The sequence below is a fragment of the Heteronotia binoei genome, chromosome 13 (genome assembly GCF_032191835.1).
Source record: "Heteronotia binoei isolate CCM8104 ecotype False Entrance Well chromosome 13, APGP_CSIRO_Hbin_v1, whole genome shotgun sequence".
Taxonomy (NCBI): domain Eukaryota; kingdom Metazoa; phylum Chordata; class Lepidosauria; order Squamata; family Gekkonidae; genus Heteronotia; species Heteronotia binoei.
The window spans coordinates 22001483-22028121 of NC_083235.1; the positions used below are offsets into that span (position 1 = coordinate 22001483).

Sequence of the window (26639 nt, forward strand, 5' to 3'; positions counted from 1 at the left end):
GACATCGCTGGCATGATGACGTCACCCGCGAATGATGTCATTGTGCCAGTGACGTCATGCACCAGCCGCTCTAGGCGTTTCTGTGAAAACTCTATGGTTTTCCTGGACGCTCTAGCAATTTGGGAGGGAAAACTCTATGGGGGGGACTTGGCAACCCTAGGAGGCATCATGTGGTGATGATCTAACAATCAATTTTTGTGTCATATAATTAGCTTGAAGGGTGGATGCTATTCACATGTTCATTTTCTGCAGTTACTATCTAATTTGTGAAACTGAGAGCAAAATCTCTGAAGAACCGTGTGCAAAGGTGGTGGGGGGGAACACTTTTTAAATGACTAATAAAATGAGTCTTACTTAAGGAATACTCAGCATAGCTTCTATCCAAACAAAGAAAAAACCCAATGTGAATGCTGGGATTTGAAGACAGCTGCCCTTCCATATGATCATCTGAGACAGTTGGGACAAGAAAGAAACAGAAGCTAGAGGTGTGAAAGAGAGCTAATTATGAGCTTTTTCCAGGCTCATTAATTAGTCCTGTTGTGGGCTGTTTGCTGAAATCAAGCACTGAATTTCAGTTCTGAAGTTCATTTCTGATTCCTCCCATATATTTTTCCAAGACCTGTTCCATAGTTTCACTCTTGTATGTAATAGTTCTGCAAATGGATAAATTGCATCGCCCTTCTGTAAACCCTATATTACCTTCTTGCAAATAAACCTTAATGCTTATGTTACGACGATCACATCATCCAGTTGTATATTGTATGAGTGAGTATGAACAGGGCTTTTTTAAATAGCAGGAAATTTGCATATTAGGCCACACCCCCTGATGTAGCCAATCCTCCAAGAGCTTACAGGGCTCTTATGACAGGGCCTACTGTAAGCTCCAGGAGGATTGGATACATCGGGAGGGGGGTGTAGCCTAATATGCAAAGGAGTTCCTGCTTAAAAAAAAAAAGCCCTGAGTATGAATCTTCTGAAACCAACATCTTCCATCACAGGGGAATCAACATAGGGACAGACACTTCCTCCATGCTCAGGCCTAGCATTGAGGGGCCAAAAATCATACAGAGGCAGGAAGATGGAGCCAGAAGGTCATTCCTACTTTACCTCACCACATGTTGACTGAATTTATGGAGGGCGATCATATAGAACAAAATCTCAATCTGGATTGTGTGTTAATGTTTAAAAAATGACTTTTCCCCATAGCTTCAGCCAGTAATGAGGGTGGCAATGAGGAGGAGGACGACAACAACAACAGCAGCGATGAAGATGGGGATGTCACTGACAATGATGGTGGTGATGAAGGTGGCAATGGTGAGTAGCATGGGAGAGTGAGAAAACACAATGGGCTTTGATGACTTACTTATGAATGTTGGGGTTGAACAAAGCCACCGCAGAAGTGATAGGAAAGCTTGAGGAACTGAACTGACTATGATTTGTAACTGATGCTAAGCGAGTCTGCTCACTTAGCTATCGTGGTTTTGTGTGTTCATAATGAGATGTCAATGAGAGAACACAGTTTCTGTGTATGTATGGGTATGCACATATACACACATATACATATACACACATATAAGCAGTGAAGTGGCCAAGTTTGCGGATGACACTAAATTGTTCAGGGTGGTGAGAACCACAGAGGATTGTGAGGAACTCCAAAGGGATCTGTTGAGGCTGGGTGAGTGGGGGTCAACGTGGCAGATGAGGTTCAATGTGGCCAAGTGCAAAGTAATGCACATTGGGGCCAAGAATCCCAGCTACAAATACAAGTTGATGGGGTGTGAGCTGGCAGAGACTGACCAAGAGAGAGATCTTGGGGTCATGGTAGATAACTCACTGAAAATGTCAAGACATTTTACAATTGCAATAAAAAAGGCCAATGCCATGCTGGGAATTATTAGGAAGGGAATTGAAAACAAATCAGCCAGTATCATAATGCCCTGTATAAATTGATGGTGCCGTCTCATTTGGAGTACTGTGTGCACTTCTGGTCACAGCGCCTCAAAAAGGATATTATAGCATTGGGAAAAGTGCAGAAAAGGGCAACTAGAATGATTAAAGGTTTGGAACACTTTCCCTATGAAGAAAGGTTAAAATGCTTGGGGCTCTTTAGCTTGGAGAAACGTCGACTGCGGGGTGACATGATAGAGGTTTACAAGATTATGCATGAGATGGAAAAAGTAGAAAAAGAAGTCCTTTTCTCCCTTTCTCACAATACAAGAACTCGTGGGCATTCAATGAAATTGCTGAGCAGTCGGGTTAGAACGGATAAAAGGAAGTACTTCTTCACCCAAAGGGTGATTATAGGGTTCAATCCAATTCAAGATATATCTGGGGACTTTGGTGGAGGAGCCAGGAGACTTTGGGGGTGGAGCCAGGAATAAGGGTGTGACAAGCATACTTGAACTCCAAAGGGAGTTCTGGCCATCACATTTAAAGGGACGGCACACCTTTTCAATGCTTTCCTTCCATAGGAAATAATGAAGGATAGGGGCACCTTCTTTTGGGGCTCATAGAATTGGACCCCCTGGTCCAATCGTTTTGAAACTTGGGGGGTATTTTGGGGAGAGGCACTAGATGCTGTACTGAAAATTTGGTGCCTCTACCCCCCAAAACTGCTCCCCCAGAGCTCTAGATAACTGCAGATCAATTCTCCATGATTTTCTATGGGAATAAATCTCCATAGGGTTCCCAGCAGACATTTCCCTCCCCTCCCCCTGCTTTCTGATGACCCTGAAGCGGGGGGAGGGCCTCCAAACCGGAGGATCCCCTGCCCCCACCTGGGGATTGGCAACCCTAGGTGATTAACATGTGGAATTCACTGCCACAGGAGGTGGTGGCGGCTACAAGCATAGCCAGCTTCAAGAGGGGATTGGATAAAAATATGGAGCAGAGGTCCGTCAGTGGCTATTAGCCACTGTGTGTGTATGTGTGTGTATATACATATATTGGCCACTGTGTGATATAGAGTGTTGGACTGGATGGGCCACTGGCCTGATCCAACATGGCTTCTCTTATGTTCTTATACATATACATATGCAAGTTCTTATACTTATACATATACAAATAGATATACATAATTCTTGGGGAACATGGTAAGGACCTTCTTTTTAAAATGGCTTTAAGTAGCAAATGTCACATACATCGAACTCTTATTGCAATACAACATAAAGCCTCCATCATTAATTCCCCCCCTCCTCATTTTTCTTAGCTCAAATCTCAGATGTTGTCGACAGCCTATTCGGGGAAGGTGGTAAGGATTCTCCTTTCTAAGCTATAGTCAAATGAACAAATGTCACATATTGTCTTAGCTAAAACATTCAGTCTCGTAGTGTAAAGGATAGATTGTCGTTCAGGACTTTTTTTGTAGTAGGAACTCCTTTGCCTATTAGGCTACACCCCCCTGCTGTAGCCAATCCTCCTGGAGCTTACAGTAGGCCCTGTAAGAAGAGCAGAGGAGAGATGAGAAGTGGGCTCCTGACCCTGATCAGCTGCGAAGATCAACTTCTGATCTTCCAGCAAATAGTTTACTGTTTACAAGCAGCAAGCCCATAGGCCACAGCAGGGCTTTTTTTTTTAAGCAGGAATGTGCAGGAATGCAGCTCCAGCTGGCTTGGTGCCAGGGGGTGTGGCCAGTGTTCCCTCAAAGATGAGTTAGTGTGAGCTAGCTCACAGATTTGTAGCCGCCAGCTCACAGATTTTTGTCTTAGCTCAGGAAGGATGACCCCAGAGCACAATCATTTCTGTAGTAGCTCACAACTTTAATACCAGTGGCCAGGACTTCTTTGGTAGACAAAGCTCAGCAGGAATTCGTTTGCATATGAGGCCACACACCCTGATGCCAAGCCAGCCGGAACTGCGTTCCTGTACTTTCCTGCTCAAAAAAAAGCCCCACCAGTGGTTCACAACTTTAATACCAGTAGCTGACAAAGTAGCATTTTTGCTCACAAGACTCTGCAGCTTGGAGCGAACGTTAGGTGTGGCCTAATATGCCACAGTTTCTGCTGGGCTTTTTCTACAAAAAAAGCCCTGTGTAAAACAATGGTGACATCAGGGGGTGCAGCCTAATAAGCAAATGAGTTACTGCTGGGCTTTTTCTACAAAAAAAACAAAAAAAAGCCCTGGGTCACAGACATCCCAAGGCTGAGACATCAGAAGCCAACTCTTGCTTAGGGACAGACCGTGGCATGCAGAAGATCCCCAGTTCAATCTTTGGCGACTAAAGTTAAAAGGATCAGGCAGCAGGTGATGTGAAGGACCGCACCTGAGACCTTGGAGAGTCTCTGCCAGTCTGACTAGATAATATTGACCACTGATGGACCGGCAGTTTATTTCGGTACAGATTCATGTGTCCAGAAGCTGATCATTGCAATCAGCTGACCCCTCCACACACTTCTGTTGGCTGAAGCAACTCTGCAACCCAGGGTAGCTTTCCAGCCTGGAGAAACTCTGAAATCAAAGAAACATAAAAAGCTCTGTAACACAGGCTGGATCCTGCCCTTTGATTTGTTTAATTTGGATGTCTTGGACAGGGCCAGATTAACAATTAGGCCAAGTAGGCACTGGCCTTTGGGCTCCCATGCCTTCAGGGGCCCCGGGCTGGCTTTCCCCCCAGTTTTCCCTCTCTTTGCAGCCCTCCCAGCCAGCATACACAGCCAGCAACTGAGCCGCTCTTTGTCCACTGGCCTGGTGAGGCTGATGCTGGCATCATCATCAAGTTTGCCTCTCTCTGCCTCTCCCCCACAGCATTGTCTAAAGGGCTTTTGAGAAAGTGCCTGCAGGCTGCAGTGGGGGCCACGGGTTGTGGGGTGGGCACCCTGAGGTAATTTGCAAGTAGGCCCCGAGATTTTGACTGCCTAGGGGCCTCCACAGGGTTTAATCCGGCACTGGTCTTGGAGGTCTCGCAAACATCTGAACCAGGGAGAGGGCTTTCTAATTGTGTACATAACCATCTTTAAGGAAGGTGGGAATTAGATCTGCGTGCAGAGAAGAATTCAGAGCACAGCACAGAAACTATGTTGTCACCAATGTTTCCTCTAAGCTGTGGAGCCTTGTGAGCGAAAATTCTACTTTGTGAGCTACTGGCATTAAAGCTGTGAGCAAGCAATTTGGCTACTGCATAAATACGTTTGCTCTGGGGCTATCCTTCCTGAGCTAAGAAAAAAAATGTGTGAGCTGGAGGCTAAAAAACTGTGAGCTAACTCACCCTAATTCAGCTTAGAGGGAACATTGGTTGTCACTGATTTCTCATGACCAAGAGCACTACTATAGAGACTAGAGAAAGGTTCACATTCAGTGCCCAGCACCTCACACATACCAAAAGCACAGATTTTGAGCTAACCAAATCCAAATACTTCATTAAAATTATGTATCTGGTTTTTCAGGAAGAGACTGACATTTTTGGATGGCTCCTGCCCCCCCCCCCCCACCTTAGGATATGATGTAGTGGTGTAGGGCGCTGAAACATGTATAAGTCATCGATTATTACTGGAAGGTTGGAGAGGGGGGCGGGCAGGTAGACCTTGCTTTGGCTGAACTGTTGCAGTACAACACAAAGACTTCATCATTACTAGATTTAGGGCTTTTTTGTAGCAGGAACTCCTTTGCATATTGGGCCATACACTCCTAATGTAGCCAATCCTCCAAGAGCTTACAAGGCTCTTCGTACAGGGCCTACTGTAAACTCCAGGAGGATTGGCTACATCAGGGGTGTGTGGCCTAATATGCAAAGGAGTTCCTGCTACAAAACAAGCCCTGACTAAACATCTTTTCTTCATTCTCAGCTGAGGTCACAGATGTTCTCAAGGACCTTTTCGGGGAAGACGGTAAGGACTTTCCTTTCTAAGCTGAGGTCAAGTAGCGCGTGTACAGGTTTCGTATACATACTTTGCTTTCAAAAATTAGTCTCAACATGTAAGGGATCAGTTACCATCTATTAGGGATGTGATTCATTTCACTGTGAACCTGACTGGCAGCCCAAAATACTGTTTTTGAGATTCAGGACCTGTAGCGTATCAGCAGCTTCAAGCAAAGACCCTTTGTTTGAGAGGTTACTGGCAGCTGCACTCAGATTGGCCGCTCTTGCTGAGCCAGCCAATCAGAAAATATACATTTGAATGAAGCCCATTGCTGAGTCAGCCAACAAAGTAATTTCCACTGGAATGAAGCCCATGCAAATGAAGGATCCAAGGGCCTGTTTTTCTATTGGGCTGTTTATTGCTGGAGATGTGTTTTGGGTGGAGTTTTTGTGTATATAGAAGAAGATGATGATATTGGATTTATATCCCGCCCTCCACTCCGAATCTCAGAGCAGCTCACAATCTCCTTTATCTTCCTCCCCCACAACAGACACCCTATGAGGTGGGTGGGGCTGAGAGGGCTCTCACAGCAGCTACCCTTTCAAGGACAACCTCTGCCAGAGCTATGGCTGACCCAAGGCCATTCCAGCAGGTGCAAGTGGAGGAGTGGGAAATCAAACCTGGTTCTTCCAGATAAGAGTCTGCTCACTTAACCACTACACCAAACTGGCTCTAGCTGCAGCTTTCTGCATGTGTTTTCAGAGTGTGTTCTCGCTAAATAAAGAGCTATGCTGAAATCACTCTAGCTTCTGAACCCACTACTTAACAGGACCAGAGGACAAGCCAAACACAGATGTGTTTTGCTCCGGAAGAGCAATGTAAGAAGCTGCCAAACAAAGACTTCAGGTCTCTTAACTTTATTGTGTTTCAATCTTCCCCAAACCAGTGCAGGTGCATTGACTGAAGTGAAGCAGATGCTGAAGTCCACCCCTGCTGTGAAATTATTGTTTCAAAGGTTGACAGTTGGAACTGTTAGATTCAAAACCATTAGCACCTTAGAGACCAACAAGATTTTCAGGGTATGGGCTTTCAAGGGTTAAAACTCCCTTAGTCAGACACTGGATTTGATTCTCAAAAGCTTTGACCCTGAACATTTTGTTAGTCTCTAAGGTGTCACTGGACTTAAATACAACTGTGAAACTATTCGGGTTTTTTTCTCAGTACTTTCAAACTTTACACTGCAGCTAATGGGTCCTTCAACCATACTACTTTTTTGGTGATGGGTTATTTCAGAAGGTGCTAGTACAGTGCCAGTGAGGACTCTCTCTCTCTCTCTCTCTCTCTCACACACACACACACACAGAAGATCTGCTGATTTTGCCTTGTTGTCCAGTTTTGGACTAGCCCTGACTCAGATGCAGCATTTGGGGGAGGGTGGAATGATGAGAAGTCCAGTCTCTGAGCCAGTTTGGTGTAAGAGAGCAGACTCTAATCTGGGAGGACCAGGTTTGATTCCCCACTCCTCCTCCACGTGAAACCAGCTTGGTGACCTTGGGCCAGTCATAGTTCTCTGAGTTCTCTCAACCCCACCTACTTCACAGGGTGTCTGTTGTGGGGAGGGGAAAGGAAAGAGTTTGTAAGCCACTCAGAGACTACTAATGGAGCGTGGGGTATAAATCCAATCTCCTCCGCCTCTTCTTCTCCTTCTCCTCCTCAGTTTTTAGTGGACCTTTAATCCTCCCATTCCACAAAAACAGGGAAGAAGAGGGCCATACATTATTACCAGAAGGTGGGGGGGGGCAGGTAGACCTTGCTTTGGACGAACACCTCCATCATCCCCAAATTTAGCCTACATCACTCCCAAATTTGTTTTCCTTTTTCTCAGCCGAAGTCACAGAGGTTCTTGATCAAGTTCTCGGGGAGGACAGTAAGTACTTTCCTTTCTAAACTGAGGCTGTGGCACATACATGCCTTGCATACTGCCTTAGCTAAAAAAAATGTGTTCTCATTGTGCTAGGGATCTCTTAGGGATGACAGTAATTCCACAGTAATTCCTGTTTCACAGATGAATGTATGGTTTCTGAGACATCGGTTTGTTCAGCTCAGGCAGAGCAATGCAAACAGTTGCCAAACCAAGGCTTCAGATCTCTAATTTTGCAATGATTTAGCACTTCCCTAACCAGTATTGGTGTCGACATCAGCTGAGGTGGAGCAAATCCCAAAGCCCACTCTTGTTAAATGATTCTATTTTTTTTCTCAAAATGTACAGACCTTACACTGCAGTTAGTGGGTCATTCAGCTGTGTTGCTTTATGGCACAAGGTGTCAGTGTTCAGTAACATTTATGCCGTTTTGCCTGGGCCGTGTAAGAACCTGGAACTAGCATTTGAGCTATAGGGGACCTTTCTAATTGTGGACATAATCTCCTTTAAGGAAGGTGAGAATCGGATGCAGGGCTGCCAGGTTCCTGGACCGGGTGGGGTTTCCCCCTCCCTGGAGGTTCCAACCTGCTGGCCCACATTGGGCTGGCGGGGGGTGGATCCTCCCCCGACGTCACCGGTGTGATGACATTACTTGTAGTGATGTCGTTCTGCCGGCAACAGCACCCACCAGCCACTTTAGGAGCTTTTGAGGAAACTCTATGGTTTTCCCAGATGCTCTAGCAATTTGGAAGGAAAAACTCTACAGTACCTATTGCCAGAGGCTACAGAGGACTTGGCAATCCTAACTGCGAGCTCAGAGAGGAAGTCAGAGTGTAGGAACTGGGGTGTGTCACTGATTTCTCATGACCAAAACCAGTACTATAGACAGACAGACACATATTCAATGCCCAACAGCCCGCCCTCCGCCCCCTGCACGCACACACACAGCCCAAAGGCACAAAGCTTCAGCTAAGCAAACTCATATCCTTACTTAAAATTATGTACAAAGTTATTCAAGAAGAGACTGGCATTTTTTGATCGCTCCTGACCTTTTTTCTCACCACTGCTGTCCTCCTCCCTTCCCTGCCCCTCAAATCACATGCGGGGCCAGCAGCAGAAGCAGCCCTGACCTCTGGCACAAGTTAAAGGGCCCGCCAATCAGGTGATTGGTGGAGGGGGAAGGCCAGGGCTGCTTCTGCGGCCTGCCCCGCACATGATTTGAGTGGCGGGGAATGGAGGGCAGTGGCAAGCATAGCTTGACTGTAGGTTGAGAGCCCTGACTTGGGGCTAGGCTTCCCAATCCCCAGGTCCCAGCGGGGGATCCCCTGGTTTTACAGGCTTCCCCCCTCCGCCAGCCAGCTGGCCGGCGGGGGAAGCTCCACCCCCATAGCCATTATGCACCTCCTGGAACGATTCCCATAGGGAATGATGGGGAATTGATCCACGGGTGTCAGGGGCTCTGGGGGGGCTGTTTTTTGAGGTAAAGGCGCCAAATTTTCAGTATAGCATCTAGTGCCTCTCCCCAAAATACCTCCCAAGTTTCAAAAAGATTGGACCAGGGGGTCCAATTCTATGAGCCCCCCAAAAAGGTGCCCCTATCCTTCATTATTTTCTATGGAAGGAAGGCATTCTAAAATGTGTGCTGTCCCTTTAAATGTGATGGCCAGAATTCCCTTGGAGTTCAATTATGCTTGTCACACCCTTGCTCCTGGCTCCGCCCCCAGTGTCTCCTGGCTGCACCCCCAAAGTCTCCTGGCTCCACCCCCAAAGTCCCCAGATATTTCTTGAATTGGACTTGGCAACCCTACTTGGGGCCCCAGGGCCTGCCAGAAGTTGGGGGGCTGTGCCCCCACAGGCCCACTCATAGCTACAGGCCTGTTCCTGACAATTTTTCTAGGATGTGGAGGCACTAAAGGTTCTATAGGTTATAGATTATGACTGGAAGGTATGAGGAAGGGGCAGGTAGCCCTTCCTTTGGCTGAGCTCTTGTTGCAGTACAGTGCAAAGCCTACATTCTCTCAAAATGTGCTTTTTTTTTCCTTAGGTGGCCTCTCAGGAATTGTTGATCTAGTTTTCGGGCAAAATGGTAAGGACCATCTTTCTGAACTGGGTTTAAGTAGCAAATGTCACATACATTGAACTCCTATTGCAATACAACATAAATCCTCCATCATTAATTCTCCCCTCCCTCATTTTTCTTAGCTCAGATCTCAGATGTTGTCGACAGCCTATTCGGGGAAGGTGGTAAGGATTCTCCTTTCTAAGCTATAGTCAAATGAACAAATGTCACATATTGTCTTAGCTAAAACATTCAATCTTGTGGTGTAATAGATTGTCATCCAGGGCTTTTTTTGTAGCAGGAATGCCTTTGCATATTAGGCCACACACCCTTGATGTAGCCAATCCTCCTGGAGCTTACAGTAGGCCCTGTACGAAGAGCCTTGTAAGCTCTTGGAGGATTGGCTACATCAGGGGGTGTGGCCTAATACGCAAAGGAGTTCCTGCTACAAGAAAGCCCTGTTGTCATCTATTAGAGACATTACCAATTTCATGGTGAACCTGTTTTGCAGCCGGACGTACTGTTTTTTAGACTCAGGGTCAGATGGTGAGCTGAACACAGATGTGCCTGGCTGAAGCAGAGCAATACGAGCTGCCAAACAGAGGCTCCAGATCTCTGGGTGTTATCACACTGGGAAATTGGTGCAATATTATCTTGAGTTTGGTCCGTTTCAGAGGGATCAGACAATGCCTGTTGAAGTGGCAGGATCCCGGTAGCAGTCCGTGGTTGGCCATTCACACTGCTAACGAGCCTCAACCACGGACCCGCCACAGGAAGGGATTTTGTTTTAACAAAGTCCCCCCAGTGTGTTTGCTCAAGCGGAGAAGTGCACAACTGCTCTTCAGAGTGGGGTTTAGGAGGGAACCCTGAAAGTGCTGGAAATGGGTTGACACGATCATACAGCTCTTCCGCTTATGAGTTGCGTCCGGGCATTCAAATGACCAGCGATTATGCGACCTAAATGTGATTCAGGGGGAAACTTCTTGGAAGATCCAGGTGGCTTTTTAATCTGGATAGGAGACGTCTGGAGATGGCGTGGGAATGGCTGCGGCTCGGAGGACAGTTGGGCTTGTGTGATTGCGCACATTTAATCTGGATGGGAGGCGTGACTAGGTCGCACCAAATCCCTTGTGTGAAAGCACCCTCTGTGTTTTAGCCTTCCCCAAACCTGCGCCGGTGTCAGCATTGACTCAGGTGGAGCGGATGCCCAACGCCTACCCGTTTGTGAAATGATTGTGTTTCTATTCTCATAAAACTCACTTACTTGACAGTGCTTTAATGGGTCTTTCACCTTTGTTACTTTAGGGTGATGGATTATGTCAGAAGGTGCCTATATTCAGTAACAGTTGTGATTTTTTTGTCCTGGCTGGACCCATAAAATCCTGAAACTGGCCCTGCCCCAAACACAGCAATGAGGAAAGGGTACAGGCAGGGGAAGAGACCAAGTCCCAGCTGGGGTCTTGGTAAGAAGGCAGAGAGGGAACCTCAAGGGCAAGTTATTTATTTATTTATTTATTTGATTTATATCCCGCCCTACCCCACCGAGGCGGGCTCAGGGCGGCTGCTTCCACAGAAGCCCCAGCCACGAGCAGGGGCTAAATGGGCCTCCAGTGGTGCTCCAATTAACAACTCTGCAACCCAGGGTAGCTTTTCCAGCCTAGAGGAAACCTGAAATCGAAGAAACATAAAGGCTCTGTAACACTGGCTGGATTCGGCCCTTTGTTTTGCTTAATTTGAATATCTTGGAAGTCTTGCAAACATTTGAACTTGGGGGAGGGGGCTTTCTAATTGTGTACATAATCATCTTTAAGGAAGGTGGAAATTAGATCTGCATGCAGAGAAGAATCTGGAGCACAGAAACTATGTTGTTGACACTGATTTCTCATCACCAAGAGCAGTACCATAGACGAGAGAAAGGTTCATATTCAGTGCTCAGCACCTCACACACATCGAAAGCACAAATTTTGAGCTAAGCAAATTCAAATACTTCATTAAAATTATGTATGTGGTTTTTCAGGAAGAGACTGACATTTTTAGATGGCTCCTAACTCTTCCCCCTTAGGATGTGATGTAGTGGTGTGGGGCATTGAAGCATGTATACGTCATTGATTATTACTGGAAGGTTGGGGCGGAGACAGGTAGACCTTGCTTTGTCTGAACTGTTACAGTACAACGCAAAAGCTCCATCATTGCTAAATTCCTTTTTTTCATTCTTAGCTCAGGTCACAGATGTTCTCAATGACCTTTTGGGGGAGGATGGTAAGGACTTTCCTTTCTAAAATGAGGTCAAGTAGCACGTACAGGTTTCACGCACATACTTTGCTTTCAAAAATTAGTCACAGTGTGTAAGGGATAAGTTACCATCTATTAGGGAGGTGACTCATTTCACTGTGAACCTGATCAGCAGCCCAAAGTACTGTTTTTGAGATTCAGAACCTGTAGTGTAGCAGGCTCTTTAGCTTGGAGAAATGTTGACTGCAGGGTGACATGATAGAGGTTTACAAGATTATGCATGGGATGCAAAAAGTAGAGAAAGAAGTACTTTTCTCCCTTTCTCACAATACAAGAACTCGTGGGCATTCGATGAAATTGCTGAGCAGCCGGGTTAAAACGGATAAAAGGAAGTACTTCTTCACCCAAAGGGTGATTAACATGTGGAATTCACTGCCACAGGCGGTGGTGGCGGCTATAAGCATAGCCAGCTTCAAGAGGGGGTTAGATAAAAATATGGAGCAGAGGTCCATCAGTGGCTATTAGCCACAGTGTATGTGTGTGTGTGTGTGTGTGTGTGTGTGTGTGTGTGTGTGTATATATATATATATATATATATATATATATATATATATATATATATATATAATTTTTTGGCCACTGTGTGACAGAGTGTTGGACTGGATGGGCCATTGGCCTGATCCAACATGGCTTCTCTTATGTTCTTATGTTCTAGGAGCTTCAAGCAAAGATCCTTGGTTTGAGAGGTTCCTGGCAGCTGCACTCAGATTGGCCATTGCTGAGTCAGCCAATGACTAAGAACAGTATCAAAGACACAGACAGACAGCCCCCCATACACCAAAAACACAAAGTTTCAGCTAAGCAAACTCATATCTTTACTGAAAATTTTGTACAAGATTATTCAGGAAGAGACTGGCATTTTTGGATACCTCCTGACTTTTTTTTTTTGTTACAGATGTGATGTAGTGGTGTGGGGCGCTAAATCCTGCATGGGTCATGTGCAGGGCTTTTTTTTACAACAGGAACTCCTTTGCATATTAGGCCACACCCCCTGATGTAGGCAATCCTCCTGGAGCTTACAGTAGGCCCTGTACAAAGAGCCCTGTAAGCTCTTGGAGGATTGGCTACATTAGGGGTGTGTGGCCTGATATGCAAATGACCTCCTGTTACAAAAAGAGCCCTGGTCATGTGGGTTATTAGAGGGGGCAGGTATACCTTACTTTGGCTGAACAGTTGCTGTACAACACAAAGACTCCATCATTACTAAATTTCTTTTCTTCATTCTCAGCTGAAGTCACAGATGTTCTCGATGACCTTCTTGGGGAGGATGGTAAGGTCTTTGCTTTCTAAGATTGCGTCTAGTTGCACTCATGGGTTTCACATAGAGATCAGTTGCCGTCTATTAGGGATGAAACTAAATTTCATAGTGAACCTGTTTGGCACCTGAACATCCTCTTTTTGAGGCTCCTGATCAGAGTGTGAGCCAAACACAGATTTGTTCGGATCAGACAGAGAAATGCAAACAGCTGCCTGACAGAGGCTTGAGATCTCTAACGTTGTTGCCCTCCTCAGTCCAGTGCTGCTGTCAGAATTAGGGGAGGTGAAACAGATGCTGAGGCCCACCCCTTTTACAAAATAATTGTGTTTCTTTTCTCAAAACTTGTAGACCAGGGGTGGTCAAACTGTGTCTCTTTTGCACATATTGTGTGCCTCTTAAAGCCCCCACCACCCCATCGTCTGGCTTGAAGAAGGCATGGCTCTCTTTAAATCACTTCGCCAAGCCAAACCAGCAGGCAGATTGGAGAATGCATTTAAAGTTAAAGTTGCTTTCTTTCTACCTCTTCTTCCCTCTTCCCACCTTCGTCCCTCCCTGCCTCCCTGCCTCCCTTCCTCCCTGCCTCCCTCCCTCCCTTCCTTCCTTCCTTCCTTCCTTCCTTCCTTCCTTCCTTCCTTCCTTCCTTCCTTCCTTCCTTCCTTCCTTTCTCCCTCTAATGTTTATGTCTTGCAGCTCTCAAAGATCAGACATTCATGTCTTGCACCTCTCTAACATCTGACATTCATGTCTTGTGGCTCTCAAACATCAGACATTTATTCTATGTGGCTTTTACGTTCATAAATTTTGGCCACCCCTACTGTAGACTCTACAGTGCCATTAATGGGTCTTTCAATTCTGTGGGTTTATAGTGATGGATGACTCCACAAGATGTCAGTATTCAGAAGCAGTTATGCCTTGTTGATTGAGTCCCACAGAAACCTGGAACTGGCCCTGCCCCACACACAACGATTAGGAAAGGGTTGGACAAGAAGCTCACTCACTGCTCAGTTTGCAAAGGGCTTTAATTCCTCCCATCCCACAAAAAGGGGGAGAGGGAGATGAGAAGTGAGCTCTTGACCCTTACAAGGTGTGAGGCAGCTTCTGACCCCCCCATCCCCAACACTCTACTGTGTACCAGCAGCAATCCCATGGGCAGCAAACTTTTCATGGTCAGGCCCTCAAAAGCCATAATCACCCTTAAGGAACATGGGAATGAAGAATTCAGAGCACAGAACATGTACTGTGTCGCTGATTTCTCACAACCCAGACCATTACCATAGACAGAAACATGTACATACCATGTCCAACACTCCACACAAACCAAAGTTTTGAGTTAAGCAAATGCAAATATTTCATTACAGTTATGTACATAATTTTCCATGGAGATACTGACATTTTTGGATACCTCCTGACCAGCGTTCCCTCTAAGCTGAATTAGTGTGGGCTAGCTCCACCTCACACATTTCTGTCTTAGCTCAGGGAGGATGGCCCCAGAGCAAACTAATTTATGCAGTAGCCAAATTGTTCACTCACAACTTAAATGCCAGTAGCTCACAAAGTATAATTTTTGCTCACAAGGCTCCACAGGGAGCATTGCTCCTGATGCTTTCCACCCCCAGATATAATAGTGGTGCGGGGAACAGTGCCAGATTAAACCCTGTGGAGGCCCCTAGGCAATTGAAATCTCAGGGGCCCCCCTGGAAATTACCTCAGAGTGGGGCGACTGCCCCACCACCCGTGGCCCCCACTGCAGCCTGCAGGCACTTTCTCAAAAGCCCCTTTGACAAAGCTGCAGGGGAGAGGCCAAGAGAGGCAAACTCGGCGACAACACCAGCAGCAACCGCACCAAGCAAGTTGGGCAAAAAGCAGCTCCGTTGCTGGCTGCACATGCAGGCTGGGAGGGCTGCAAGCAGGGGGAAAATTGGGGGGGGGGAGCTGGCCCAGGGCCCCTAAAGGCATGGAGGTAGGGTTGCCAAGTCCAATTCAAGAAATATCTGGGGACTTTGGGGGTGGAGCCAGGAGACATTGGGGGTGGAGCCAGGAACAAGGGTGTGACAAGCATAATTGAACTCCAAGGGAGTTCTGGCCATCACATTTAAAGGGACAGCACACCTTTTTAAATGTCTTCCTTCCATAGGAAATAATGGATAGGGGCAGCTTCTTTTGGGGCTCATAGAATTGGACCCCCTGGTCCAATCGTTTTGAAACTTGGAGGTACTTTGGGGGGAGGCACTAGATACTATATTGAAAATTTGGTGCCTCTACCTCAAAAAACAGCTCCCCCAGAGCCCCCGAAACCTCCAGATCAATTCCCCATTATACCCTATGAGAATCGATCTCCACATAGGGAATAATGAAGACGTTTCCCTCTCCTCCCCCCTCCCTCCCCCGTTTCTGGCAAATCTGATGCAGGGGATTGGCCTTTCTACTCACGAGTTGCTGCCAGCTTCTTCACAGCAACACAGACACATCATCCCAAATTGAAGCCTTTCAATCAAGCCTCCGGAGGTGCAAAGGCACATGGTCCTTTGTGGGTGGGGCAGGGCTTCCCCCCCCGCCAGCCAGCTGACTGGGGGCGGGAAGCAGCCTGGGAAAATGGAAGAACGGCTGCTGCGATCGGGGCTGGGTGGAAAGGGAAGGGCAAGGAGAAGCTGCTGCAATCCGGGGTGGGAAGGGAAGGGACAAGGAGTAACTTCTGGGATCGGGGCTGGGTGGGAAGGGTCGCCATTTCCCCCCCACACTGCTTTCCGGATTTTTGGCAAGCGAGGGGAGGAGGCTCCAAACCAGGGGTCCCCCGCCTAGAAGGGGATTTGGGAAGCCTACATGGAGGCCCATAGGCCAATGCTTGCTTGGCCTAATCATTAATCCTGGTGAGGCACTATATGGGTTATAGGTTATGAATGGAAGGTGTGAGGGGGCAGACTTGGCTTTGGCTACACTTTTATTGCAATATCATAGAAAGCCTCCCTCTATACAAAACTTAATTTTCATTTTTCTCAGCTGGGGTCTCAAATGTTCTTGACAACCTTTTCGGGAAGGAAGGTAAGGACTTTCCTTTCCAAGCTGGGGTCCAGTAGCATTTATAGCCTTCACACCCAGCCTTAGCTTAAAAAATTTACTTGTGTCACTGAACGGTTGAATGGAGAACCTAAAGGTTGAGAAGATCTGGATGTATAGGCCTAATAATTATGTTAGTCAAAAACATTAAATATTGACAGATATACAAAAACACGCATGTATTTATTACAAGAGCTGAGCTTTTTTTGAACAGGAACTCAGTTCCAGCTGGCTTGGCATCAAGGGGTGTGGCCTAATATGCAAGTGAGTTCCTGCTGGGCTTTTTCTACAAAAAAAGCCCTTTCTGAAACAATGGTGACATCAGGGGGATGTGGCCTAATATGCAAATGAGTTCCCACTGGGCTTTTTCTACAAAAAAAGCCCTGCAAAATGGATTTTTATAAAACAGATGTTGGCCCTGGTGAAAGCCTCAGCTAAGAATCAAACTGTACAGTGACAACCAAGAAATGACCATTATTAATATTAATCAGATAGCTCTGTAAAAAAAAAAATCAATGCAGCCAGATGCCAATAGTGATGTAATAGTGACCAACCGAGAAAGGTACACAATTGAACCATTGTTATAGGAAACATGGCAGCAAACCATCAAGACTGAGGCCTCTGATTAATATCGTGCCTTTGGTCACAGACAATAACCATTAAAAAAATTCTTGTTCAATTTATAAGAAATGATAGTTGCATTGTAATGTCAGGCGCCATTCTGCAATATCATTTGTTTGACCACTGAGGAAGGCCAGTGGGCCAAAACACATATGGTCAGGGTCAATGATGGTGATTTTTGGTTATCACTGTACTATTTGATTCTTAACTGAAGCTATCACCAGGGCCAGTATCTGTTTTTAATCTACCCTTTTAATAAATACATGTATATTTTTGGACATGGTCAATATTTAATTTTTTTTTAATTTATCAGAATTTTTGAGCCAAAACGTTTAGATCTTCTTAACTTTTAGGTTCTTAATTCAATTCAGTTTGGTCTAAGCCCCACTGCCCCCAACACACACACACCTTTTCTTTGTTTTCAGTTACTGATCAGTTACCATCTATCTGGGATGCTACTAATTTCATAGTGAACCTGTCCAGCAGGTTCATATACTGTTTTTGAGATTCACAACCAGATGGTGAGCTGAACACAGATTTGTTCAGCTGTGGCAGAGCAATGCACAAAGTTTTGCAAATGAATTCATTGCACCACCCTACCCATTCTGTAAGGAAAGGTCCCCTGTGCAAGCACCAGTCGTTTCCAACTTTGGGGTGACGTTGCTTTCACAATGTTTTCACAGCAGACTTTTTATGGGGTGGTTTGCCATTGCCTTCTTTAGTCATCTACACTTTCCCCCCAGCAAGCTGGGTACTCATTTTACTGACCTCAGAAGGATGGAAAGCTGAGTCAACCTCGAGCCGGCTACCTGAAAACCCAGCTTCCGCTGGGGATCGAACTCAGGTCATGAGCAGAGTTTAGGATTGCAGTACTGCAGCTTTAACACTCTGTGCCATGGGGCTCTTACCTATTCTGTAAACCAGGGGTAGAATTCTAGCAGGAGCTCCTTTTCATATTAGGCCACACACCCCTGATGTAGCCAATCCTCCAAGAGCTTACAAGGCTCTTAATACGCAAATGAGCTCCTGCTAGAATTCCACCCCTGCTTTAAACCCGGTATTCGCTTCCTGCAAATAAACCTTCATGCTTACATTATTATTGTATAATCTAGCTGTATATTGTATGAGTGGGCATAAACATTCAGGCACCAACATCCACTATCATGACGGAGGGCAGGGGGGTAGCATAGGTACACTCAGACACAGTGCTGATGAGATGTCAATCATGCAGAGGCAGAGGGATGGAGCCAACGGATCATTCCCGTTTACCTTACCACATGTTGACTGAGTGCATGGAGGCAAAGGTCATGAAATCAGGAGCTTTTACATACACGGAGACCTCATTATGTCAGTTTTTTTAAAATAATAATTTCTCCCTCACTTCAGCTGATGGTGAACATGAGGAAGAAGAGGAAGAAGCAGAGGAGGACAGTGATGATAATGATGATGGTGGCATTACTAATAATGATGATGACAATGCGGATGCTGATGATGGCAGTGCAAGATGAAGCAACAGATGTATGCAACTTAACAGAGCAGAGGGAAATGATGATAAGGATGAATGATAGGGAAACCCCTTCCCCTCTGTTGGAAACTCTAAGCTCTTAAGGGCTTGCAGAAGTCACTACATCCTTTAGCAGTTAATTCCACACTTGCATCACTTATGGTGGAAGTTTTCTATTTTCATCTACTGCTCATCCCTTTCATTGGATCTCAACGGCTCTCCACATTCTGAGATCAGTGAGCATACTAAGTCCTCTTCACATCATTTATTAGGGGAGCTGTTAATTTACAAATTAATTTTTCCCTGCTTATTTGGAGAAGAAGAATATTGCAGATTTATACCCCACCATTCTCTCTGAATCAGAGACTCAGAGTGGCTTACACTCTTCTTTATCTTCTTTCCCCACAACAGACACCCTGTGAGGTGGGTGGGGCTGACAGGGCTCTCGCAGCAGCTGCCCTTTCAAGGAGAACTCCTACGAGAGCTATGGCTAACCCAAGGCCATTCCAGCAGCTGTAAGTGGAGGAGTGGGGAATCAAACCCAGTTCTCCCAGATAAGAGTCCGCACACTTAGCCACAGCTATCGCAGGAGTCGTCCTTGAAAGGGCAGCTGCTGTGAGATTCCTCTCAGCCCCACCCACCTCACAGGGTGTCTGTTGTGGGGGGAGAAGATATAGGAGATTGTAAGCCGCTCTCTGTTTCAGGGAGAAGGGCGGGGTATAAATCTGCAATTCTTCTTCTTAAAGCCCAGTACATAATCCCAAGTACATATGAACATGGCTACACCAACTCAAACCACTGGTTCGTCTAGTTTAATATTCTCTACTCTTACTGGCAGATGCTCCTTCAGGTCACAGCCAGAGAAACATCTTTCCCAACAACTCAGTCTTTTAATTAGAGATTCCAGGGATTGAACCTGGAAACTTCTGCCTCCAAAGCTTGTGCTCTGCTACAAAGCCTCGACCCTTTTCCCTTTTAATAGGCTTGGAGGAGATCCATGCTCTTAGAAGTGGGTCCCAGAGCTGTAACATTCATGTTTGTTTTCAAAGCATGGCTGTGTTGGTCTGCAGTAGAAGATCTAGATTTGAATCTGGAAGCACCTTAGAGGTGGTATAATCTGGTAGCACCTTAGAGGTGGTATAAGCTTTCCAGCTTTGACTTGGTTTGATTCCCCACTAGCTTTATGTCGCTCTCACTCTCCTATTCTCCATGGGGCTTCCATCGGATTTCACGCTATCTGCCCCAGGGCTGCAATTTGCTCGGTTTTTTTCATGCAGCAAACAAGATCCTCTAAAAACCGGTTTCTGTTTGCTGTGCGAAAAAGGTGAAGCGAGTTGCAGCCCCAGGGCAGATATTGTGAAATCTGATGGAAGCCCACGGGAAGAGGAGAGTGAGAGCGGCATAAGGCTAGTGGGGAATCGGTCTCTGTCTCTGAGACACTGCTGCCACTCAGATTAATGTTTGTGCAATAATAAAATTGACTGGTAAGAAGAAAGTGGTGTTCACGTTGTCCTGAAGACAATACTTTCTAAATGGATTGCCTTTTTTTTACTAGATGAAGATGACGATGATGATCCCTCTTATAAGTAGTGGCTCTGTAAGTCTTGCTCTCTAAGATATTAAATAACAGCCGTACTGAATTAGATGGCAAGAAAGATGGTGACGACCTCGGCATCCCGATGTTCCAACCCAACGTTCAGCCTATTTACTAATCAAGCATTAAAGTACTAACCAGTCAAATTATTAGGATTTAGCTTGACTCACATTACTTGTTGCATCCTATGTAATGAGTTAGAATTTTGCATCTTCGGTAACCTTTTAATCTAACATATGAACGTGGCTACACCAACTCAAACCACTAGTTTAATATTCTCTACTCTTACTGGCAGATGCTGCTTACAATCTGATATGTGTTCTCTTCGGTAACACATACATTCTAAACACACTGAGGGTGTTTTCGCACTGACCTTAATCAGCAGCGATGCCCCTCTTCACCGCGCAGGATCGGCGCAGATTTCGCACTAATTGCCGCGGAGCACCCGGAAGAGCCGGAAAGTCCCGCAGCTTTTGCGGTGCAAATGGAAAATGGTTTTTGGACGTTTCCGTTTGTGCCGCAAAAGCCGCGGGACTTTCCGGCTCTTCCGGGTGCTCCGCGGCAATTAGTGCAAAATCCGCGCCAATCCTGCGCGGTGAAGAGGGGCTCGCTGCTGATTAAGGTCAGTGCGAAAACAGCCTGAGAGTTTTTGTGCAGTCTCATTTTCCTTGCTTGTGATCTTCTGTTGCTTTGAAGAGGATGTTTCAGTTCCAGCTGCATTTTGCTTCATTTAGTGATTGATTTGTTATTACATTGCTTTATGTCCAGTATATTCCCCTGCAGTTTAATCTGCAAGGAGATATGTTGGATATAAAGCAATGTAATATTGAATTCACCACTGGAGGGAGCAAGACACTGTCAAGTTCCCACTTTTCCTTCACTAAAGAAGACTCTCCGTATGTTTGGATAAGTATTTATTGTAAGGCAGAATACATTGACATTGGCATGCAGTCAGTGTCGAAAGTGACACACAATAGCACAGGTTCAGGTTATATATCCTTGCAATGGTCGTTAGAAGTGTGCCTGAATTTAAGGCGCTAAGACAGTTCAAATTTAGTGGCTACAGGTCACACACACGCTACCAAGCTTTCTACAAACATCCCAGGGACGAAGTTACGACCTTGGTACCAAGTAGATTCCCAGCTCCTAGGAGGCAAGCGAATTAAGTTTCATTTCCGCAGCAGGCTAAGCATTCTAGCCATGCATTCCACAGACTACATCAAAAGGAACACAGATAACAGGAAGGAATGTGACAGACACAGAATCACCACCACCACCCCAAAAAAGCAGCAGAAACACACGAGTGAGCAAAATGAGAATGTGGAAAAGACCTGATTCTACCTCTCAAAGCTGCTCAGGTTATGTTCAGCCACACTCAGAAAGCATATCCAAATCTCATAAATTACAAGATCAAACGCTAAATCAGATGTTTTTCCCTGTGAGCAAGGTTCTTCCTGTTTATATGATACACAATTTTGCACTAGATCTTTAATCCTGGTTTAGCCCTGTCCCCAAGCTGACATTCTGCACTAAAATCAAAGAAACATAGCATCATAGAGGTGGTTTCTCTGATTCTAGTGCAGAATGTCAGTTTGGGAACAGAGTTAAACCGGGATTAAAGGTCTAGTGTGAAAATGGACAAATGGTTCCTGTGGGTATCTGCTTCTCTTTTCTCCATCTCAATACAAATGTTTGCAATAACTGGGCTCATTCCACTACAGAACTGGCCCACAGATGACTCAGTGTGCCACAAGAGATGTGAAATTTGTTTTCCTAGCTTGGTTCCCAAATTGCTGGAACTTAATGAGAAGTTCACACTTCTGATTTGTTCCACTACAATTAATGCCACCAACAAACACTTTGGGAATGACACCAGTTCAGTCCTTTTGAAACTAAACTATCTTTTTCTTTCTATCTATCATGATTGTTCATCAGATTAAGAACACACATGTTTTCATACTCACCTGTTCCAAATACCTCTGGACAGGGCTGGTGCTAGGTTTTCTGGTGCCCTAGGCAAGTCACCCACTAGCGCCCCCCCCCCACTATTTTAAGAAAAGGGGGGATGAAGAGCGCCAAACTTGAAACTTTTCATATTTTTAATTTACTGATTTTTAATTTTAATATTTTTTTTAAAAAAAACAAGTTATAAAAAATTGTGAGAATAAGTGCTTGCCGGCCACGTCAGGAAGGAGGGTGGCAGGACAAGGTGGGAGGCCAAGTCACACATTGGGTAGAGGGGGGTGGCTTGGCTTTGTTGAGGGCAGCTTGGTAGTGGGAGAGGATGAGGTGACAGTGGTCAGCAACCAGAGTCATGCGTTGGGGAGGGAGTGCCCAGCAGTGTCCCCTAGGCCAGGTGGCACCCTAGGCAAGTGCCTATTTTGCCTACTCCCACGCACCAGCCCTGCCTCTGGATGTAAATGTGACAGAAACTCTAAAATCTTACTAGGGTAACATCATCACCTAGATGTCTGGGATCTTGACTCTCTGGGGGTTTTCATTAGAATGACTCATTCATTTCCATTCCACATTGGACTATGCTGACAGAGTTAATCCCTCTCAGACAAAGGACAATATGGTTTCGATCAGAACACCCAGGGCTTTTTATGATCAGGAATGCATAGGAACGCAGTTCTAGCTGACTTGGTGTCATCGAGTGTGGCCTAATATGCAAATGAGTTCCTGCTGGGCTTTTTCTGCAAAAAAGCCCCATGAAAAATGGTGATTTCAGAGGGAGTGGCCTAATTTGCAAATGAGTTCATGATGGGATTTTCTACAAAAAAAGTCCTGAGAACACCTATTTATTATGGAAGTTCACAGACATCATCAGATGCTTGACGTAGTTGGCACTATTTTATACATCTCTGATTGGTAGCAATAGCCTTTGACATCTCAGATGGGGATTTGTGTGGCATTGGCTACATCAATTCATCACTTTTAGGAGGCTGGCTTAGGTCCAATTCCTTGACCATAAATATCTGGACCTTTAGGACTTTCCCTTGTCTTCAGTTTTTGGTCTTCAGCAGAAACTGGAGCCCACAGGAGAGTGATTACGGACTCCTCCAACATATTGTTACTGCAAGAAAACCTACACATGCTCAGAGAAACCTGCTATAGCCTAGGTAATGTGTGTTTAGCTTAGCTAGTATTGCTTTTTATCTGAACAACTCTTTGCTGTGTTGTTATGTGCCTTTCCCCTATGTTTGAGTTTTCCCTTTTTCCACCACCTTTTCCCCACCTCTCCATTTCCAATTGAGGAACTACTGACAAAAGGGAACGTAATAAGTAACCAACACAACCCTCTTTCCCAAAGCCAAATATTTAACCTGTAGAACCGAAGAAGAGATACAAAGACTCCTTGAAGAAATATCTTGGTACCTGTTGCATCAACCATCACCAGTGGTCTGACCTAGCCTCAGATCGCAAAGCATGGAGGCACACCATCCACCAGGCTGTCTCTTCCGTTGAGAACGCACGCATAGCTGGTCTTGAGGACAAAAGGAGATTGAGGAAGAATCGCACTGCTACAGCACCAACCCCAAATCAGACTTTTCCCTGCAGCCACTGTGGCCGGACCTGCCTGTCCCGCATTGGTCTTGTCAGCCCCCAGCAAGCCTGCAGCAGACGTGGACTATTGCACCTTTCTTAAATCTTAGTTCGCGAAGTCAAGCCGAGAGAGAGAGAGAGAAATATTGAATTAACAGTGGGCAGAATAATCATAATTACTCTTCTTTTTTCATCTTTTCATGTTGGCAGATGCTTTTGTCTCTGTAGGGAGAGCACTCATTTGGAAAAAGCTGCTTCCATCACAGGAGGACATTTGGCTTGAAATCTCAGTACATTTTCTGACTGGCCTCAACCTACAGAGCAGCCATTTTGTGGTTGGTCTCATAGCAACTATTTTGTGCTGTTGTCCATATCCTGTTCTCAAAATGCTAAAAGCAATCATTGGCTCAACAAGGCTGACGAATCCTCAGCTAGATGTTATGCAGCTGGCAGAAATGTTCCCAGAATTCCTTTACCTTTCTGTATTAATTTATAGACAAAGTTGGGGGGGGGGGGGTCAAAGTTTCACTTCACCAGTTTGCACTTCCATACACTTTCCCTCCATCTGCTATACTTTCTGACATCTAGACCATTAACCAATCACAAACTGTCTGTGAAATGGCATCACAATGCAACATTAGAATGTGACATTCAATTGTGTGTCATATATTTGAGCTGGTGAGTGGACAGTATTCCCTCTGGGGCAATAGTCAGGGTTACCATCTGATTGGTGAATCTGAAGATAAAATCTCTGAGGAATTTATGCATTGTGAAAAAAAAAAAGTTTTGCTGATTATTAAATTGAGACTTGTTGAAGAAGTTAATCAGCTAGCTTCTGTCCAAACAAGGTAATCCCCCTAAATCAATGAGGAACCTAGGATTTGAAGAGTCTCTTTCCCATGTGATGATCTGAGGCACAAGAAGCTAGAGGTGTGAAAAGTGATGAAAGATTGTAATTATCCCTACTGTAGGCTCTTTGCTGATATCAGTTTTAGGATTGCAAATCTGAATTTCACCTTTGATACCTCCCATATATTTTCCAAGGGGCATTACACAACAGCAGATAGCCTGTAGGTAAACAAATGCAAAGCTGAAGACTGTGAAAGGTATCCTCCTAAATTCTGAAAGGATCAAGATGGAGAGCAATGTAGCATACCTGTAATTGTTCAGACTACCAACTACTTGATCTTTAAACTGGAGATGCTGGGAGTTGAACCTGGCACCTTTTGCATGCCGAGCTTCCCCTTGCTTTTTTAGCCTTGATATTCAGCCTTACAAACTGGTTTTGCACCTTGACACCTGCTGTCTGTCCAACCATACCAAGAGTTTGGCAAACCACATGTCAAAGATGACTTGGAAATGTTTTTTTGCGTGTGTGCTGATAAGTTAATTATTTATTTTGTTTCTGATGTCCCCATGCAAGTTCCAAAGAACTGAAGGGTTTTGAACCCCTTCCAACACTGGCTGATCAACCCAATAAGTCAAATAAGCGTGTTAGTAAATTAGAATTGTAATGGTGAGGAACAAGCTCCTTCCTTCCAACCCCTATACCTGTCAAAAAGGACTTCAGGCTCAGGAAAACCATGAACCAAGCATATGACACAAGACACTTCACTAGAATGAGCTCATTTCTTTTGTTTTATTTGTATATGATGTCACAGTACAAATTGTACAGATATTGAAAAGTTTTTACCCTTTCCAGTCCAGTCCAGTTAGCCCAGTGAGCCTAATAGGCTCGACAGTAAATTAGATAGATTATCTCCACCACCGCTTTCATTCGATCCTTCACCAGAATCTGGAATCAGAAAGAGATTAATGCTGAAAAGCTGGTGAAACCCAGATCCCAACTCCAACCTGTATATAGATAGGAGAATGACCACCACCACCCCCCTAAAAAAAAAAGTCTAGCAATAAAATATTATTTGAGGCAGGGCTTTTTTGTAGCAGGAACTCCTTTGCCTATTAGGCCACACATCCCTGATGCAGCCAATCCTCCTGGAGTTTATCGGGCTCTTAATACGGGGCCTACTGTAAACTCCAGGAGGATTGGCTACATCAGGGGTGTGTGGCCTAATTTGCAAAGGAGTTCCTGCTACAAAAAAAGCACCCAGATTTGAGCTTTTTATCTCACATTTTGCTCTTACATTATTGGACCTGATTATCAAGCTTTAGGGGGCAAATATCGAACAATGTCTAATCCCCATTAAAGACAGGTTCTCTCACCATCACCAAATCTTTTCAGAGTAAATTCCATAAACCTATCGAGTATCAAGTAAATAATGTTAAGTTTTATTGTTGAGTGCAATTAGATCAAGCATTGTGCATAGGATTGCCAATCCCCAGATCTCAGCAGGGGATCTCCTTGGTTTTGCAGGCTCCTTCCTGCCCCCAGTCAGATGGCCAACGGGGAGAATCCCCACAGCCACCATGTGCCTTTCCAATTTGGAAGGCTTAGGAAGACGCTTACTTTTTAGATGGCATCTCTGTGCCTTTCGGTCTGTAGAAGCCAGGCTGAATGGGGGCGGGGTGAACCAGCACAACAACATGGCTGCTCCCGATGAGGTGTGAGGCTGTAAGAAAGGGAGAGAAAGCAGCCAGACCCTCTGTTTGTTTTACATTCCTTTCAGAAGTCGTTTGCATAGTTAAGGGCGGGGCTTGAATTCAGCAGGAGCTCATAGGACTGCAGCTCTGAACCTCCTGCCAGGGTCTGCATGCAGTGGGGAGTTCTCTGTGGCTAATAGCCACTGATGGACCTCTGCTCCATATTTTTATCCAATCCCCTCTTGAAGCTGGCTATGCTTGTAGCCACCACCACCTCCAGTGGCAGTGAATTCCACATGTTAATCACCCTTTGGGTGAAGAAGTACTTCCTTTTATCTGTTTTAACCTGACTGCTCAGCAATTTCATCGAATGCCCACGAGTTCTTGTATTGTGAGAAAGGGAGAAAAGAACTTCTTTCTCTACTTTCTCCATCCCATGGATTATCTTGTAAAC

At 45.3% G+C, this 26639-nt stretch overlaps 1 protein-coding gene across 1 annotated transcript in view; it reads right to left on the reverse strand.

The window, feature by feature from the left end:
* Positions 1-15155, reverse strand: part of SLC48A1 (solute carrier family 48 member 1) — a 456994-nt gene extending 441839 nt beyond the window's left edge. Inside the window, exon 1 of the mRNA XM_060253026.1 lies at positions 15152-15155. The gene's annotated coding sequence lies outside the window, so the exon portion shown is untranslated. The remainder of the gene's footprint in view (positions 1-15151) is intronic.
* Between the last annotated feature and the right edge of the window lie 11484 nt (positions 15156-26639).